At 36.3% G+C, this 21470-nt stretch overlaps 1 protein-coding gene across 1 annotated transcript in view; it reads right to left on the reverse strand.

Annotated features, from left to right (window-relative positions):
- The window catches only part of b4galnt4a (beta-1,4-N-acetyl-galactosaminyl transferase 4a), a 210974-nt gene that overhangs the window by 126232 nt on the left and 63272 nt on the right, over positions 1 to 21470 (reverse strand). The window lies entirely within an intron of this gene.

Below are 21470 nucleotides of genomic sequence, written 5' to 3' on the forward strand. Positions count from 1 at the left end.
AAGTGTAAGTTTGTTTAATTCACTAAAATTCGTCTGCATTTGTATTCTACTACCAAAATAATAGTAGCTTATTTCACATTTTTCTACATCACCAACAAAATAAATGGGTTTCTTTTCCCTTTATTTTCCAATTCTTACTATTTACATAAATACTTTATGACTGCATTTTATTATTTATATAAAATCACACCAGATGACAGACTGAGCTAGAATGAGATTCGGAGCGTCAAAGTCACGTGATTTCAGTAAAGCCGCGCACACACTTAACGACTGTAAGGCCGATTATGAATGTAAATTGATACTTATGACTGATCACGCTCAAACGCGTCCAGTCAGAGCCAGTTGCGTTCAGTCTGCGATTACAGTTGGTGTTCAAATTCCATGTGTGAGTATATAAATCGGCTCCCGTCGGAGGAAACAATCGGTATGTGTGTTCAGTTCAGTCTTAGAATGTTTCAGCTAATAGTTAGGTGTGTCCCTGGCTTAAACGAGGCTTTGTTACGTCATAAGTGTTTCGCAATCCGAACCACTGATTCAAACAAAAGATTTGTAAAGCTTTGAAGCTTCATGAAGCAGTGTTTTTAAATCGGCCATCACTAGATATTGTTGAAAAGTCATTATTTTGGGTTTTTTTGGCACACAGAAACTATTCTTGTCGCTTTATAATATTAAAGTTGAACCACTGTACTCACATGAACTGTTTTAAATATGTTTTGAGTACCTTTCTGGGCATCTGAAAGTGTTAAGTATCTTGCTGGCAATAGAGGCAGATGAGAGACACTGAGCTAGAATGAGATTATTTTGAGGAGTACTACCCATGAAAAAACAGTTCAGTCTCTATAAGGACTCTTTAAATGATTAGTAATTCCTAGCAGACACCATAATGCACCAGATCATCAGATCAACTGTAAATACACCCAGTTAATCTTGCTCTAGAATCTCAGGTCATTTCTGAGCACTGCAAAGCACAGGTCATTAAAAACACCCATGCTGTTTTGTATCTTACAACTCCTACTTTCAGATGTAACCTCCTGTTGGCTGACACTTGCTGTGTGGGTTAGTAATCTATGTGGTGTAAAATGGGCAACAAATCTTTGGATGTTTAACAGCCTAAGCTTAAACTAAACTTCAAAATATCTTAATTTATAATTACAAATCAACTTTTTTACAGCTGTGATGCTGCCATAGAATAGTAAACTTTTCACAATTCAATCAAAGTTGCGTTTTAAACTCACTTTCAATTTACACCCGTACACTAAATTTACCTGCAGCCAAGTAACTTTGCACGACCCACCATTTCCCACATTGCAACCTACAGTTTTGAGGTACCCTGTTTTAAAACTAGCTATTATCTCATAAACTCTTGCACCTGGGCAGCTCTTAAGACAGCTAACATATGGACAATTTACGCTCCCATAAAGACAATTGTAAACGTCTAAGATATGAGCTGTGGTCTGTAAATGGAAAATTAAGAAATCAAACTTAAACAGTAAGTCTTCTTACTGAAAACTAAAAGCACCATCTATCAAAACAAAGCACTAACTACATTGACAAAACAATAGAATACATTTCATATAATTTATGAGCATAATGTTGGCAGTAGAACAGCCAGGCTCAATTACACTGGCCTTGATCTCTGGAGAAACTATAAGCTGAATGAAGCTTTTGGCTCCGAGCAAAAACAGAAATCTACAGCCGAAGCCTGTTCTGTTCTTAATATTAAAAAGTCATGGAATTACATGGCATTTCAAAACCACAGCAGTGATAATATGTTAAAAAGCTCTGTGTGTTTAAGTAGTTATGAATATTTGTAGTTTAAAATTAGTTTAGACTATGAAAAAGACAAACCAGAACTATTAAAGTGTATTCATAGAGCTCTAAAAGATTAAAGTGTTAGTTCACCCAAAAATGAAAATTATGTCATTACTCACTCACCCTCATTTCGTTCCACACCCATAAGATATTTTTTGAAAAAATCCAAATGGCTCAGTGAAGCCTCTATTGCCAGCAAGATAATTAACACTAGAAATTAACCCAGAAAGGTACTGGAAACATATTTAAAACAGTTCATGTGAGTACAGTGGTTCAACCTTAATATTATAAAGCGACGAGAATCGTGCGCCAATAAAATCCCAAAATAACGACTTTTCAACAATTTCTAGTGATGGCCGATTTCAAAACACTGCTTCATGAAGCTTTATGAATTTTTTGTTTCGAATCAGAAGTTCGGAGCACAAAAGTCACGTGATTTCAGTAAACGAGGCTTTGTTACGTCATAAGTGTTTCGCAATTTCAATAGTTTACATGATTTTGGCAGTTTGATACGCGTTCCAAACCACTGATTCGAAACAAAAGATTCGTTCAGAATTTGTGTTCTGAAGAAGAATTTAATAAATGACAGAATTTTCATTTTTGGGTGAACTAACCCTTTAAAGAGGTTTTACTTGTTCTTTAAATGTTTCTACTTTTCGTTCAGACACTATGTATGGACATGCCCATTTTCGTAACAGTTAGCCAATTTGATTTGACATTATTAACTGCAAAATGGCTGTTGGCGGCCATGTTTTCTATTTGTTTGAGTCATATTTAAAGAATATGTTAGCTAAAGATAATGCGCACCAATTTTCAACTTTATGAATCAAATGGTTGCAGGGTTAGTGGTTTTTCATTTATAGAGCCTCCTATGGGTGGAATTTAATGTAACTACTGTATAATGCATACAATCACTATAAAATCACAGCATGCCTCCAACAGTATGCACACTTTGAAGTATTTATATGCTATATAAATACAGGAATCATTAAGAAACACAAATTCCTTGTCAATGTACCAGCACAGTATGATTTGTGAGACAAAGAAGAAAATTTTAAGTGAAAAATTAATTGAAAAAGGGCTTGCAGGCATAAAGTGCAGTCAGGCTAACAATGCCCATAAAAGAGATTGTCGAAAACACAAGACTTTAAAGATGAGAGTGTAAATTAAGAATGCCAATATCAATTGGGCCAATGTTCGCAGCAGGATGAAAGGAGTGTGAAGGACACAGTCAAACCCTCTTGAGCACTTCCCATGATGCATTGATCATTAAGCTAATCACGATAGTCTTTCACCAGCTGAAGCGGAATTGAACTATGAGTTCTCAAAGGACAGTCCATTGAGAAAATCAGTGATAATGATGAAAATAAACAATGTTTCAAAACAATGTTGCATTGTTATTTTACCAGTCAATAAGGAAGTCATAAAAATTTTCCCTTTTCACTCTTAAAAATAAAGTTGTTTTTCTATTGGCATCAATGATTCCGTGAAGAACATTTAACATCCATGGAACCTTCCCATTGTTCTTTATGGAACCTTTATTTTTAAGAGTGTTCTTATTATCACTTGCCTCTGACTAGAAATAGCTCTTTAAATTTTTTATTTAATATGTTCCACCACAAATTCTTTTTTCAATGGGGATGACGTCAACACAAAAAAGGCAAGGCAAGGCAATTTTATTTGTATAGCACATTTCATACACAATGGTAATTCAAAGTGCTTTACATAGAAGAATAAAAATAGAACATAAGGAATAGAAATAACAGTAAAAACAGATAATTTTGCTATTTGGAATTAAAATGCATTAAAAGTCAGAATCATGATGATACATAAAAGATATAAAAATACATTAAAAATGAAATAAAAACAGGAAAATAATTTAAAGAATAAAAAGATAAAATAAAGTGCAAACAGTTCAGACATAGCACGGTGCTCAATCAGCAAATGCATAGGTAAAAAGATGTGTTTTGAGTCTGGATTTGAATGTGGCTACTGTTGGAGCACACCTGATCTCTTCTGGAAGCTGGTTCCAGCTGCGGCTGGCGTAACAGCTAAAAGCAGACTCTCCCTGCTTTGAGTGAGCCCTTGGTATTTTTAAGTGAATTGATCCTGATGATCTGAGTGATCTGTTAGGTTTATATTCTATGAGCATATCTGCAATGTATTGAGGTCCTAGGCCATTGAGTGATTTATAAACAAGCAACAGTACTTTAAAATCAATTCTAAATGCAACTGGAAGCCAGTGCAAGGACCTGAGGACTGGTGTGATGTGTTCATGTTTTCGGGTTCTGCTCAGAATCCTGGCAGCAGCGTTCTGTACGAGCTGCAGCTGTCTTGTGGTCTTTTTGGTAAGACCAGTAAGGAGCCCATTACAATAATCCACCCTGCTGGTGATGAAAGCATGAACAAGTTTCTCTAAGTCTTGACTGGAGACAAAGCATCTAATTCTTGCAATATTTTTGAGATGATAATATGCTGATTTAGTTATTGTCTTTACATGGCTACTGAAACTCAGGTCTGACTCCAAAATCACACCAAGATTCCTGACTTGATTTTTAGTTGTTTGACCCCTAGAGTGAAGGTACATGTTCACTTTGAGAACTTCATCTTTGTTTCCAAACACAATGACTTCAGTTTTGTCTTTGTTAAACTGAAGGAAGTTTAGGCACATCCAATTTTTAATTTCATCAATGCATCGACATAGGGAGTCAATGGGGCTGTAGTCGTTGGGTGATAGGGCTAGGTAAATCTGGGTGTCATCTGCATAGCTGTGATATGCAATTTGGTTCTTTCTCATTATTTGGCTCAGTGGCAGCATATATAGGTTGAACAGGAGGGTTGCAAGTATTGAACCTTGAAGGACTCCACATTTCATGGATGTCCACTCAGACTTATGGTCACCGATACTCACATAATAACCTCTCCCTTCTAAGTATGACCTGAACCATTTAAGGACCATCCCAGAAAGCCCAACCCAGTTTTCGAGCCTGTCAAGAAGAATGTTGTGATCGACAGTGTCAAACGCTTAAGAACTTGTACAGCTGATTGAAAACAACTTTTTCAATGATCTTGCCTATGAAAGGAAGATTTGAGATTGGCCTGTAGTTGCTCAATATGGTGTTATCCAGATTGCTCTTTTTCAGGAGGGGCTTAACAACTGCAGTTTTCAGGGATTTTGGAAAAGTCCCAGAGAGAAGTGAGGCATTTATCACTTCTAGGAGATTTGCTTCTAAACAGTTTAACACTCTTTTGAAAAAAGATGTGGGAAGTGTGTCAAGGGCGCAGGTTGATGTTTTAAGGTGCTGTACTGTTTCTTCCAAAATGTTACCATCAATTGCTTCGAAAACAGACATAATAGCTTAATAGCATAATAGGTTGTGATCTGATCCGTTTTACCCCAGTGCAGCTCAAGGATGTGCTGATCACCTTTCTGATATTATTAATTTTCTCAGAGAAGAAGGAAGCAAACTCACTACATTTGCTGTCTGAGAGCATTTTACTGGGAATCTGACTTGGGGGGTTTGTTAGTCTCTCTACTGTAGCAAAAAGAGTGTGGGTGTTGTTTAAATTTCTGTTTATAATATTTGAGAAGAAGGTCTGTCTAGCTTTGCCTAATTCCACATTGAAAGCACATTGAAAAGGAAACAATGTTGAACCACTTCAGAGTTTTCATTTGGGCTCAAGGTATTAGAGCGCCTCAATATCAAACACACATACATACACGCACACCCAATCTGTCCACTGCCATGGCATATGTTGACTATTAGTCATCAGCTCCACCTCTGAAGACGTCCCATCTATGACAACACAGTTCCATGCTTGCTTCTATCTTGCAAAGCCAGCAGGTACAAAAATCTAATTAACAGTCATAAACAGAACAACAGTACTGTGCAACTTGCAGCGGACAGCTGGTGCATGGTGCTGTCATTTATTGGGAGGCTTGGACCCCTTTTTCCATTTATAACAATAGAAAAGTGTCTGCAGTCCATTTGTAGTCTCGGACAATGGGGCTAAGAGGGTGAGCGGGGGAAATCGATGCTTTTGCAGGGGAGATCAATCACGGGGCCGGCAGGCTGATAAAAATCAATGTGAAGTGAGGGCCATGGGTTGTTTTTCAATAGGAGACATAGAGACAGTAACCGTGGTGGACTAGCGTGTTTCTCAGGAGAGAGCCTACAATGACTTCTGAATCTGAGGTGTAAGCCAGAGATGATTTTGGAGTCAGATTGCATGCTTACAGGCCACCCACAGTCCGTTCACTGGTGCATAAAGCAAACAAAAATGGCTGAACAATTAGCAACTAGCATATGCAAACATACAAATACGCATGTTCTTCTGTGCTATCCCTTACGAAAAAGAAGTATACTTCAAGTTCATTTTCAAGTATATCAAGTATACTTAAGTAATGTTCAAGTATATTTTTAAGTATACTTTACGTAGTAAGTATACTAGTATTAATGTATTAGTAGTAAACTTGTAAGTGTACTATTTTAATACCGCTTGGGACTTAATTGGCCAAATTGAAGTATATGTTTTAGTGTTTACTTAAGTACACAACTACTTCACAGCTACGTTTCTCATTTGTACTGCATCTGTACTACAAGTGAACTTATAAGTATACTAGTAGTTTACTATTATATTAGTAGTACATTTTTAGTAGATATGGAAGTACACTTTGAAATATACTCTCAGTAAACTACTAGTTTAGTGCAAGTATACTTGTATGTTTTCGTTAAGTGAACAGGACATCCCACTTATAGTTTACTTTTTATATATTATTTTTGCACTTTAAGTATACTACTATGTTCTTATTTAGGTATTATTTTTTATACTTGAAATACCTTTAACTGTACTTTAACTCTTTCCATTTAAAAAAAAACATTATATTCTAGCTTCATGAATCATTTTTATCAACACTTAAATGTGGGTAAGTTTTATTTATTTATTTATTTATTTTATTTTAAACAAAAAGCTGAGAAAATTGCTTTTTTGTCTAAGACTATGTCCAGCTGGGATTCAGAACGATGATCAAACACAGGTGGAGTAAACACCCCCAAAGCTTCATAGTCCTCATTCAGTAACGTTAGGCAGTTTTGATTTATACACTGTTTAATGTTTGATGATCGCTTTATTTTATAGTTTTGTGTGAATGGTCTTCTATCACTTGTTTCAGCTTCTTCTTCTCCTGCAACTTGATCCAGAGATTCTGTATTTTTTCAGAAGATGTGTAACAGTGCCCCCTACCATAAAGCCTGAAAATTTAGTCAATGGCAAGGAAAGAGGGAAGCAGATTTGAAGTAAATTCCTATGTACACTACCAGAGGACTAGCCTACACAAAAATTCAGATACTCAGAATTAGGAATATATCGGTTTTCTTTACAAGGCTCATTTAAAATGGACTGTGGCAAAGTGGAAAACTGAAGGATCCGGGTACTGAAATGGCCAGCCTGCAGTTCAGATCTTTCACCCATAGAAAACATTTGGCGCAGCATAAAGAGGAAGATACGACAAAGAAGACCTAAAACCAACTAGAAGCCTGTATTAGACAAGAATGGGACAACATTCCTATTCCTAAACTTGAGCAACTTGTCTCCTCAGTCCCCATACGTTTGCAGACTGTTATAAAAAGAAGAGGGGATGCCACACAGTGGTAAACATGGCCTTGTCCCAACTTTTTTGAGATGTGTTGATGCCATGAAATTTAAAATCAACTTTTTTTCCCCCTTAAAATGATACATTTTCTCAGTTTAAACTTTCATAGTCATCTATGTTGTATTCTGAATAAAATATTGAAATTTGAAACTTCCACATCATTGCATTCTGTCTTTATTCACAATTTGTACAGTGTCCCAACTTTTTTGGAATCGGGTTTGTATATATTATATATAGTTGTAGACAATTACTCTGAGTCGCCCCCTGTTGTTTCAAAGAGTAGTACAACCACAGTGCGGAGCCAGGCGAAAGAATAAACAAGGAAAAGATGCTGCCTCTGAAGGCAATTCACTAGGTCTTGGAACAGAGTAACTGTCTTGACTCACCTTGAGCTCTAAAAAGTTTCATGGTTCAAGTGCTTAAAATTTACCAAGGGGCATTTGTTGAGATGGTTCAGAGATCAAGAACTTAGTTGTAGACTGCAAAGAATTTTGATACTCAAAGTTGAGTCTGTCGAACTTTAAGACAAGTCTGAAAAGTCAAGAATAAAAGGTGGACTGAAAGTGAGAATTCAGTAACCAGGCATGCATTCAGTCGGACAACTTGAACCGGAGGTGAAAAAAAACAAAAAAAAAAAAAACAAACTCCAGATATAGGAGCAAGAGATGGAGGTGGACACTGATTATGCTATGACTTTGTGTAGGTGGACAAGAAATTCAAGCAACCAATGCCATTTCCCAGACAAATATTGCATGGTTGAGGTGTAATTTATGTGGGACAATCTTTGTGGCACAAGTTTAGGGTTTATTAAATATTTAAAAATAAATAATTACATTTAACAATAGTATTTAATTTAATATTAAGTTTGGGAGGTTTTCTAAATAACGCAATTACTAAATTGTAGATATTATATTAATGTAGTTCACCGCCGAGATATACAAGCAATATCACACGAGTAGCCATGTGATATCGCTCTATACCAGAACCGGCGTCTAAACAAATTTTCAAATAGGCGCTATATGTTTACATATAAATCGCATATCTGAGGTCTAAACAACTACATTCTCACCTAAAAAGTCTTTTTTCCCCTTAAAATGATACATTTTCTCAGTTTAAACATTTGATATGTCATCTATGTTGTATTCTGAATAAAATATTGAAATTTGAAACTTCCACATCATTGCATTGTGTTTTTATTCACAACATTGAATAAAAACAGAATGCAATGATTCTGTTACAAATTAACAGAAGTATCTATGAAAATATTGTGGGTTTGCTTGTCCCCCATGACAATCGCTGAGAGAATGCTGAAAGCAGAGTGAAACTGTTCCTGTGGCGATACTGGTAGAATATTGCATGGCTGGAAAGACCTCTCAGCCTTTTAGATTCGAGAACCAGAATGAACTATTGTATAAAAGTTCATATGACGCATAATGAAAAAAGATTTAGTGAGAGCGTTTAAAAAATATATATCAAACCGCAAATGTTGTTCAGTAGTGAGACAAAACAAAAGAAAAAAAAAATGTAACAATGAGAAACATGCTGTCTTTGAAATATAAGGGGGAAACATGAAAGCATGCAGCTGTCCCACAGGAATGAAAGACAATGCAGACCTTAAAAACACGCATGCAACGGCAGAGCAAAGGAGCGAGAGAAAAATAAACGATTAAACTGAGATTTTCACATCAATTATTCATCATGCTGAAGGCCTCCATGCTGCAAGGCTGCCAAATCTCATGTCAACGTTTCTTTGCCTGACACTTCAAACAAGTGAGACTACCAGAAAAAAGAAATCCTTCACTATTTTAGTTTCTTTAGAGAGCACTTTATCTTCCACCATCTATATCTGACTTGTGCCCAAAAGCAGAGAATACAAGTGATAAAATTCTGCTCTTGTTAAACCTGGATAAGGCAAAAATGTTAGCATCTCCAACAATCATTAGCATCTCCAGCTCTGTGTTCGGTGGTTCAATCTGCTGAATTTGGTCATGCTGAAAGATAACAAATGCAGCCTTGCACTGAGCAAAATATACTTCTTTCAAAAACATTAAAAAAAAAAAAAAAATCTCACCTACCCCAAGCTTTTGAAGAGTAATGTACTTTTACAGCACATAAAATACTTGGGAAGACAGTGTAACTATCCTGACTATTTCAGCTATGGCACATTAGCTAAAAACAAGCTCTTATAAAGACACTTCACATCTCTGACAGAGTCATCACTAGAGCTTCAGCCTTAATCATTGACCTTGTCCTCTGGTTAAGCCTAAGAACCTCTTCAGAGAAGCCAAACCCCATGAGGATCCACCCACCAGGGCCCTAAAGTAAATTGGTTTCAGCGCCTCAATCCCATCCTCATTCTGGTCATGAATTAGAGGAGGGACAGGGCTCTCTGGGGTGCCTGCAAGCCATAGAGCTTTCATACACAGCATAGTGTGACATGAGAGCTGCCCACTCCATCCCTCAGGAACCTCCTGGACGACCTGTGCTGTCTTTCCCTGGGTTTTGCCCATTAGCTGCAGGGTTTATGGAGCACAGAATGAAGCAAGAATTGGAATCATGAGGAGCCGATCAGCCCGGGGATCCAATGCCTCCTGTGACCTTTGAAATAACCCCCAGTAAGGGGTCAATTAGAGCTAGAGACATCTTACAATTCCTCATTCTTCCTGATAAATTGGAAACTTCAGTAGAAATGGATTGGATAAAGGAATATAGGGCACCTAAGAAGCAGAAATATTTTCAGAGCAAAAGAATGAATGAGAAAGAGGGGGTCACTGGTTTAAGAACTCCAATCTTCTCAAATTATTTCTCTAGAATGAATCAATTATTCCAAGATCTATATTCCAATGGAAAAGTCTTTTTCTGCCCTGTGGCATGTGGGTTTGTGAATAAACAAGATTGCATCAGATGCTAAGATAGATCTGTCACCATAGTACTTGTGTTAACCAGGGTGGAGAAGTATTCATATACACAATTTGTTACCAATTTTAACCTCTAAAATATTGGATTTATGTTTGTTATAAAAAGGAACAACAATCCTCAACAATCTACTTCCAAAAGGTGAATCTCTGGGAAGGTTTTTATTCATTCAGATGGTCACAAAACATCAGGGTTTCATCAGTTTTAAAATGACGAAATGTGAAAAAAATAAAAAATAAAAATTGTTTTTTCATTACTATTATGTGAAAAAAATAATGATGTCACTATGATGTATCTCTACTCTTAGGGTATCTGCAGGCAGTTTTGGGGAAAGCTACTTTTAAAAGTAATGCATTACTCCCTAAAAAAGTAACCAATTGCATTAGGGCTGGGATTGCTTGTTTGTTTTATAATAACAACAAAAAAAGTTCTATTTTTGTCAAATGTTAAAGCCTTTTCACACCAAAAGTGAAATGAATAAGCCTCAGGTTGAAGGAAATGCATATTTACACCTGTACAGTAGATGGCGCAGCTCAAACAAACCTTTCAGCTATGATATAATATATTTCAGTCAATAAATGTGAAAGTAACTTTGCGTTATTTATTTATTTAAAAAAAAAAAACTTAAGATATTTTGTTGTAAATTGAAAAAGTAATGCATTACTTTACTAGTTACTTGAAAAAGTAATCTGATTACATAACTCAAGTTACCTGTAATGCACTACCACAAACACTGTCTGCAGGTATCAGAACTTTTTAATAAAACTCAGGCTCACTGGAAAAAAACGTGCCTGAGGCGACATTTGTGCAAAATTGTATTACGTTGCTTCCTGCATGTTTCGCAATGTTTTAAAAGTGAAATGTCCAGTGAGTGGCGCTAAAACTGTGTTCAGTTTTATGTTTAGGGCTGCAACAACTAATCTATAAAAATGAAAATCATAGACAACAAATTTCGGTAACACTCTATTTTAGGGTCTTTTAAGTTGCTTATTAGCTTGCATATTACTAGAATATTGGCTGTTTATTAGTACATATAAAGCACATATTAATGCCTTATTCTGCATGACCTTATTCTACATTATTAATCCTACCAAATACCTAAACTTAACAACTAACTCACTAACTATCAATAAGAAGTAAATTAGGAGTTGGGGAAAAGGGGGAAAAGTCGTAGTTAATAGTGAATATGTGTTCCCTATACTAAGGTGTTACCCAAATGTCATTATCGATTAGTCGCATCAAATTACAACACTGAATTACGCATTTCTATGGACAAAGTGCACCTAAAAATAGTGGAGTTGTTGCTGGAAAGGTACATGATCCAAACTGCCCAAAACATGAGAATTATTTATTTTAAGCTTCAAGCTAATGCATTAGCATAATGCTTAGCATGACTTGTCCCGTCAGGGGCTTTGACAGCTATTATCCTTAACTGTAAATGTTACAAATTCACGTGATTATTTCCATTTTGCATGAAGGCTTGTCCAGACAGTCGGCGTTAACCTTCAAACTTATGAATGAGCGCCGGGGCATCGATTCGCAAAATCGATTAATCGAAGAAATAATCAGCCAACTAATTGATTATATCATTAGTTGCAGCCCTAATTGTGTGGGTTGTTGTACAAATCACAACAGTTCAAGTATGAAATATCCGGTGAGAGGCACAAAAAAATAAAAAATAAATACTGAACCACCTACACTAAAACATACACTAAACCAAACCGATAGTTAACAAAAGCAATTGTTAGATAAAAACACATTTGCTGAAGCAACCATGCAATTTTAGTTGTTTCTACAAGTCTTTAAGCTCTTTTATTGAGACTTGTGTTTCGTGACTCATACCCGACTGCTCCGCATCGTAATTGCAATGGTGTACCAGTTGAGCTACAGAGCAAGTTTACTACGGCAAAAATGCCAAACATATGGAGCTAATTTTGTGATACAAACATCAAAATATATTTGTTTCCAAATCATGCACTATGGTAAAAGTGTTCTGAGGTCACAACATAGTATTACGCAATAATTTGCGTGAAAATAATCATTAATATCATAAAATTTGTTGGTGTTTTATTGCCACTAATGTTCACTTGAGCTGGAAACTCCAGTGATATAAGTACATATGTACATAATAAGTACATTTTTGAAGTCTTGCGAAATGTATGTAGTTGTTGTATAGGTTGTTTTAATATCGTATAGCTTTATGCTTTTTACTACCTTTTTCCAAGTCCATTTCAAATTATTTAGGACAAAAAAATCCTATTATTCTCAATGCTTTTATTATAACTGAGCCAAACTTGCACTCCGAGTGGTTCATAGTGTGGTATAGTAGGTATGCTTGCTTTGTGGCAGTATAATCTCACAATTTAAACAATCACATTTAAACAAAGCCTATTGAACCCCCATGACCTAATTATCCTCTTTCCCACAGTACAGCTATTAAAAATACCATTTAGGCAATTAGTAAGATCTATTGGTATACATGTACAGCTCATTAAGAGGTGTCGGCCCCATATGAGCCGTATTGACCTCACAGCAGACAGGCTCAAATATTGATTTAACACATCATCCATGCTGGCCAAAACTATATTGACTGCATGGGCGCCTTTACCCGCCATCGACGGTGATTGACTAACTACTTTTGCTCGAGGAAGACTGTCTGCTTACAGCAAAGGGCAACCTAAAAGCATAAGTTTATTTATTGGGCGGGCGAGAGCTGGAAACATCAGTCAATGCCAGAGTGACAGATGGTGTGACAGGCCACCCCGTTGCCTGTAAAGCATTAGCAAGGCTGAAGAGCTTTATTTTTATGGCAACAAGTTTAAAGAGTCAAGCCCAAAATATTCACTGCAAAAAAAGCTTTGAGTCGGTGAAAAGACACCAAAGTAATTAAAATCTGGTGAACCCTGAAAATCAGCTTCCAATAAAAGGAATCATATGAAATTCTCTCAACAGAGCGTACAATTTGTCCACGTCACTGCACACAGCAGTAACCTTTAATTGGAAACACAACTATGGACATATTGCATGAGGACATGAATAACTGGAAGAAATGTGTGACTATGATTTGATTCTAGTGACATTCTAACAGTTTTGTGTGGTGTGACATTAAAGGATTAGCCTCTGGACTAACAACCAAAATGTTTTAGGCTTAAACCCTAGGGAACAGAGAATCATCAACCATCTCCCTTGTGCCCTTGAGGAAGGTGCTGTTTGGTCCAGGTGGACAATCCCCAAGGAGATTTATATTACCAGGAGAAAGCAATCAGGTGTCACAAGACTGCAAAACAATACATACATTTTACAGTATCATATATATATGGACAAAGTATGGAAATCCCTCTTGAAAAGAGGATCATTGGAATCCAGTTAAATTGTGTGATCTTGACATGCCTTAAATTTATACCTTCTATGTTCTACTAGTGTCTAGGGGCCAGATTGAGAGCGTAATTCCACAAATATGCCGATGGGAGAGGCAAGATTTGCCCATGATCTACAGCTAATGCGCAAATTAAAGAACACAGACGCAGTTAAATCATTTACATAATGACCAACGCAATCTACTAAGAGCAGTGCAAATTTGCGTTGGGTCGCAAACAAGCAGAGCTGATGCTCATCAGATGCGGGTCAACACAGGCACAACTTGTTACATGTAATCTGACAAACACGTACACATACAGGCCAACGTGGCTTGGCAATCGATATGTTCGGAAAACATCTTCCTCTGGCCTTCCAAAGAAATCAATACGAGTAGAAAATATTTTCTCCCTTGTACCACATGCTCTCTGTTCTATGCGGTGTCTCCTCCTAGCAGCAACAATTGCAGCCATGTCGCAAAATGGGTTAAGACATGTTTTATTGGGGGTGTTAAATAATGCCGCAAATACCTGTAAATTGACTAGTTCAAAATTTAGTAAATTTTTGATATTCTTCTCATTTCCCTATAGCGGCTAATAAACTGGAAGTCTCGCACATCCACAGAAAACATGCCGAAAATTAAGGTGGATAGACTAAACATGTCATACGCATGTGCATGACGTCACCGTTTTCACAGATTCGCATTTTTGCAGTTTACACGGAGATGACAATGGTATCCCAGACAGCAACATAGTGTGGCCCAGATCTGGCCCACAACTTAAAGGTTTTTGGCAACTAGCTTCAGATTTTTCCAATTTGTTGTCTAACAAGTTCAATTTACAAGTTGAGAAAAATCAAAAATCTCCTGAAGCTAGTTGCCTTAAACATTTTTTACGTTTTCTCATCTTTTTACAGTGTGTGGATTACACGCGGACCAGATGTGGGACGAATCTGGGCCGACACTATGTTGCTGTCAAGGATCTTTTTCAAAAACTTGCACTTTGAAACCCATTTTCAAAAGTTTGAGAAAAAGTGTCTTTCTCTGTTCTCAGGGAACCATGGTTACATGCGTAACCTGAGATGTTTTCAGGCCACCAAAATGCCATTGTTGTGTAAATGAACAACCAAAACGCATAAAAAGTCATGAAAACAGCCCCTAAGTCTATTAGGGAACCCAAAATCTGAAGATTTAATTCAGGGTGCCCAATCTTGCTCATGCAGAGTTTAGCTCCGACCCTAATGAAACACACCTGAACCAGGTAATTAAGGTATTTTTGAGTGTTATAATCTTTCAAGCAGGTGTGTTGCAGCAGTTTGTAGCTAATCTCTGCAGGACGTTGGTCCTCCAGGTGCAGGATTGGGCACCCCTAGTTTAGTGCATTACCACTGTGCTTTTCAGCTATACAGGGTACCCAATTTGGTCCAGGTGTACTACTCCATAAATTAGTGTACCATACACTTTGGATGACACTTACAAGTTCCGCTGAGAGTTGCACCAAATGACTCATTTAATGTCTACCTTGAAAGTCTTCCCATTTAAATGCCTACACCTTGTCTTGAGGACAAATCTGTGTACATTACCTCAAGTTTCCTAGCTGCTTCTCTCTCTCCCTGTAAATCTTGACTTCTAGATTCATTTGGTCTATCCTGCCTCCCTGTATCTCCACTGCCTCTACAGCCATGAATCTTGTAGGAACTACTTGTAAACCCAGAGACCACCGTATGCCACAAATTCTGGTTGTGGTAGACATTTAAACGATCAATTGCAGTTAGCGCCTAAGTGGGCTATTACTTCTTCTACAGCCCAGTGGCATCATCAACCATTAACAATGGCAAGGATTTGCAAGCAATTATAAGAAGATGGTGGCCACAGACTGAGTGGAACTATTGTCTATTAGCCTGGAGACAACAAACCTCTTGCAATACCCAAGAGTTTTGCTGTTCTTTTTCTATTTCTCTTAAAGGTGTATCCAGTACTCGACAAAGTGAGAAGCTCTTCAGAAAGTCTTGAGGTGGTTTTGCTGCCTTTTTGCCTGATGCTGAGCTCATGTACAAAGTCTCACCTGAAATAAGTCCTCAGGGTCATTAATATGGATGATACCCACAACCAACCTACAGTCCCACACTATACAGTGCTGCCACATCAACCCTTGGAGATATTATTATAGGCAAGAGTAAGGTCAAAAGAGTAGAACAGAATATAGTGTCATCATTTATCCTCGTCCTTCCAAACTTGAATGACCTTCATTCATCCACAAAACCCAAAATGAGAAATGTATTCCTGACAAGGGAACCATATAGTGACCATATGCTTTCAAGATCAAAAGAGGAAGGGAGTATAGCACACACAGTGATAAAGACTACCTTTATGACACTTTAAAGGAGCTTGGCAAACTGTGGTCACAGTAAAACTCTTCAAAATTACTCCTTCTGTGTTCCACTAAAGAAATAGAGTGATATAGGGAACACCATTAGTGGGAAATTTACAGAACTTTCATTTTTGGGCAAACTATTTCTTTAAAATATGTGTTATAACAAATTTGTGAGCTATTCAAAGTAGTCCAAAGGAAGAGAAGCATTTTGTGTTGCGGCAAATTGTGAAAATTGTGACTAAATGAGTTTACAAATAGGCAAAGCTATAAATCAGCTCTCAGGCAAGCTTGTAAATCACTTAAATCCTTAAATTACTATAAAAAAATAAAATAAAAAAAAATAAAAGTTTAGTTTCCCTCTAATTCAATCTCTGGTGTGCTCTGGAAATGAGTCCAAATGTCTCTAATATTTTACACTCATCTGTCATTTTAGATATCACAGACTTTCTGATGGGCCTGTCAGCACACAACTGGTATAGCCTGAAGAATTTTGCTGGACTATGCATGTGTTACACATACAGTATTAGAAAGAAAGATTTTTTTATCATACATTATCAGACAACAATTGAACAAAAATCCAACAGAGTCCAATACATCCCTGAGGCTCCTGTCATGAGCACATACACACACACACACACACACACACACACACACACAACAATACTCTTCACCCTGAGTCTATGTTATTGGTGTAAGGTTGAATATGTTCTCCCAGCACTGAGTATTCAGTGTTACCATGGAGACCAGTATCTGACAATACAATGCAACACAGCCTACAGTTCTTTGCTGAAGGATTCAGACCTTTCACCACTTCTAATATTAAAGGTGCCCTAGAACTTTTTAAAAAATATGTAATATAAGTCTAAGGTGTCCCCTGAATGTGTCTGTGAAGTTTCAGCTCAAAATACCCCATAGATTTTTTTTAATTCATTTTTTTAACTGGCTATTTTGGGGCATCATTATAAATGAGCCGATTCAGGGCTGCTGGCCCTTTAATTCTCGTGCTCCACGCCCACGGAGCTCGTGCTTGCCTTGAACAGTGCATAAACAAAGTTTACACAGCTAATATAACCCTCAAATGGATCTTTACAAAGTGTTCGTCATGCATGTGTCGGATTATGTGAGTATTGTATACTGTTATATTTTTCACATTTGATTTTGAATGAATTTGAGGCTGTGCTCTGTCTCCGTGAATACAGTAAGAAACGATGGTAACTTTAACCACATTTAACAGTACATTAGCAACATGCTAACGAAACATTTAGAAAGACAATTTACAAATATCACTAAAAATATCATGATATCATGGATCATGTCAGTTATTATTGCTTCATCTGCCATTTTTCGCTGTTGTTCTTGCTTGCTTACCTAGTCTGTGCAGATCCAGACGTTACTGGCTGCCCTTGTCTAATGCCTTTCATAATGTTGGGAAAATGAGCTGGCATATGCAAATATTGGGGCGTACACCCCGACTGTTACGTAACAGTCAGTGTTATGTTGAGATTCGCCTGTTCTTCAGAGGTCTTTTAAACAAATGAGATTTATATAAGAAGGAGGAAACAATGGAGTTTGAGACTCACTGTATGTCATTTCCAAGTACTGAACTCTTGTTATTTGACTATGCCAAGATAAATTAAATTTTTCATTCGAGGGCACCTTTAATTAATTTTAAACAAAATTACAACAATAATCAAATGTGACATTGGTCATATCTGCATGTGTATTGTAGAATTGACTAGATTAGTAAATTAATTTAAAGCTAGAATCTTAATAAAAAAAAATGTGATCACAGATACTGCAACTTCAGTTCTCTTTAGCATTCACACTGACTCTGCATTTCAAAGTGGATTCAAATAAGTGTTCTTTAAAGTTAGCCTTATAAAATAGTTACTGTATGTAGTTATGAAACTCTAATTATATACAAATAAATTTGTTTATACTATGAAGGTGAACATTGTATGCAGATGATTGCATTTATTAAATTATGACTTGTTACTAAATAAGGTCTTTGCAAACTTCTGGTCATAATTCTACAACATTCTTAAATTTCTGACTGAAAGAAAACTGCTTAAGGATAAACTTTTCATGTAAAGCCTGTGTGTGACATTGAGATTATGAAGCAGAACTAAACAGCAGTAATGTATTCACAGCACAGCACAGGAAATGATAGATTTATCTCCACACACATAAATCACTCCACCAGCAGAGCATCTGTCACAGACTCTCTGTTTGTCCACATCATCTTCTGCAATCTCCATTCCATTATGACTTGATAAATCCTTCCCTCGCAGCTTTAAAGCCATAGAATTAAAAATCCCATGCTGTGGTTTGACAAACGCAATTTGCTTTTGTGTGTTGACATATTTCCTATCAAAACAGGATTCATACATCCTACAAGTTAAAGGGATAGTTCACCCAAAACAGAAAATTATCCCATAATTTGCTCACCCTCAAGCCATCCTAGGTGTATTTGACTTTCTTCTTTCACAGACTTTTTTCCTGAGTTTTTGAAGCTCCAAAAAGCACATCCATCCATCATAAAAGTAATCCACACAGCTCCAGGGGGTTAATAAAGTCCTTCTGAAGCAAACTGGTGTGGTTTTTTAAGAAAAATAACCATATTTAAAACAAGAATCACTGGCTTTCAGCAAACGGCCATACGCTTGGCTTTACTTGGTTTGGTCGCATCAATTTAAATAGAAAAAAGGGTTGCTCTTTAAAAAAAAAAGTTGAAAAAACACCGCTTTATATGTTGCTTATGTGTCGGAAAACACAAACCACGGAATGGACCACTTTTGGTGTTATATGAGATGGGGGTAACCCCCTAAATGTCAGAGGTCACCCTTCCACCAAAACTTGACTCTCTCATGAACAGGCATGCGGCTATCGCCAATGATTATAGTTTATAAAGTTTTAAATATGTATATTTTTCTTACAAAACCCATCATTTCACTTCAGAAGGCCTTTATTAACCCCCTAGAGCCGTATGGATTATTTTAATGATGGATGGATGCATTTTTTGGAGCTTCAAATACTCAGTCACTGTTGAATGCCATTATAAAGCTTGGAAGAGGCAGGATTTTTTTTTATATAACTCCGATTTTGTTTGACTGAAAGAAAAAAAATTCATATACACCCAGAATGGCTTGAGGGTGAGTAAATTATAGGATAATTTTCATTTTTTGGGTGCCTTCCTTTGATTTTGTTAACCTGTACACTAGCATATAGATGAGTGCAAAGCTAGCAGATATGGACTAAAAGTCACAAAAATCTCTTTTTGCAGGTATTCGTGGTTTGCTTAGTTTATATTGATATATGGCCGTACAACTGATTTCATTTGACACTGAGGGTTTATTGGTCCTGTGAGTGATGTGGAGAGCATTTGGACTAACTTGTGTGTGACACTGATAGTACGCAGTGTGCTGTGCTTCAGATGAAAGGTGCTAAAAGCCAGGCCCTTCTGTGCTGTAGGAAGGATGGAAATGCAGCGAAGGCTCTTTTGAGAAACATCTTGGATGAGCGCAAACGCCATCAATCATTTAAGCCAGTATGAACTGTATCTTATTCCCGAAAGTATATTCTCATCTTTTAGAGGTTGAAATGACCTGATATGTCCTCAGTAAGTGAAATAAAGTCAACTTTTTAAGGACGCATCCATGGATTTTCTCAGACAGAAACAAGCCGACATCCATCTCAGCATGGTTATGGTATCTTTGTGTCTATATTAAGGCTGAACGACTTTTAAAATCACGCTGTGCTTACTTCTTCACAGATACTGCAACTTCACTAAGAATTCAGCTTTATTTTGCATTCACACTGCATCTGAATTTCAAAGTGGGTTCTTTCTGGCCTGTAGTCCATTATTCTTCAAAAGAGTGGTGATTAAAGCAAAACAGGATAGCCTTGGTGATCATTTTAAAAAGAGTATGTATGGAAATAATATACTTTAATAGAATACACATGCAATCGGACACTTAATTGCATGTTAATTGCAATTAAATGTAAATGTATTAAAGTTTAAATTTATATCAAATGCAATAAGTTGGAAGTTCAGAGTGCTTCTTTGACCCACTTCAGCAGGACTTCTTTATGTGTAATTTAAAAATTAATCATATTTAATATTTAATATTGCATTTAAGATATGGTAAAGTCGAGTGTTCTGCCGAATGTACTGACAAGCATTTATGGTAAACTAAAATATACAGTACTTTAATGTAATTTCTAATGAAACTTGTGTTTAAATATATTTGTAATTGGGTCATAAAAAAATCATCATGGAGATATAATTAATTTTGAAGTTTTATTCAGTGTTAACAATGAGATTATGTGGTTTTAATAGTCAATTAACACTGCTTTTGTCATTTTTTACAAGATGGACAAAATTTAACCAAAATTTCAGTTTAACCGAATGACACTTTTGGTTACACCGAATGACGATATTTTCAAACAATGCAAACAGGCTGATATCTAGCTAGCAAAAGGACAATTAAACATTTTATATTTAGTACAAGTTTTTAAAATATTACAGCATTATAGCGGTTGTACCGAATGACCTGATGTTTCGGGACATGTGTATGAGCAAGTGAAAACATGAATTTTTCACATAGTCAAAAGAGAGTTAGTTATTTTGCTTCATGATCATGTGGTCCTTTGCAGGTGCCTGAATGATGTCACATCCTTTCACATGATATTGACCGCATGACTTGATCCAAAATGGTCCCTTTATATTAGTTACTCTGAGTGACATCAATTTTCCGGACATTCTTTCTCATAACAAAGCAACGAATTCTACACATAATTTTAATACCATTTTGCACTATGTTAATATAAGATGTTTTAAAAAAAAAAAACATATATATATATATATACACACACATTTATTACATTTTTAGATATTTTAATCACAAATAAAATGGCTGTATTGGCCTTTGGACGGTTAAACCGAATGACCTTTTGACAATTCAAAATCTTTAAAATATCTTTATATGTAGCAAAATATAATTAAAAACTTTTGGATTCAATAAAAGAGATCTAGTTGTACTACCTTACATACTTTGGATGTCATATCCTTGTTTTTATTATTATTAAGGCCTTTGGACAAAAAAAATTAACCGTCACGTCATTGACCCATTTACATAATGTTATGATACATATATGAGTAAGTGTTAAGTTCTTAACTGTCCAAAATTTAAGTAATATAATATTAATGAAATGAGGCCATTTAAAGTGAGTACACTTTAAATTAGGCCATTTAAAGTGTACTCACTTTAAATGGCCTCATTTCATTAATATTATATTACTTAAATCTTATTATATTACTATGTACACTACAAATACACATTCAATAGAATTAAGTGCACTTC

This window comes from Chanodichthys erythropterus, chromosome 24 (assembly GCF_024489055.1).
Source record: "Chanodichthys erythropterus isolate Z2021 chromosome 24, ASM2448905v1, whole genome shotgun sequence".
In the NCBI taxonomy this organism is placed as follows: domain Eukaryota; kingdom Metazoa; phylum Chordata; class Actinopteri; order Cypriniformes; family Xenocyprididae; genus Chanodichthys; species Chanodichthys erythropterus.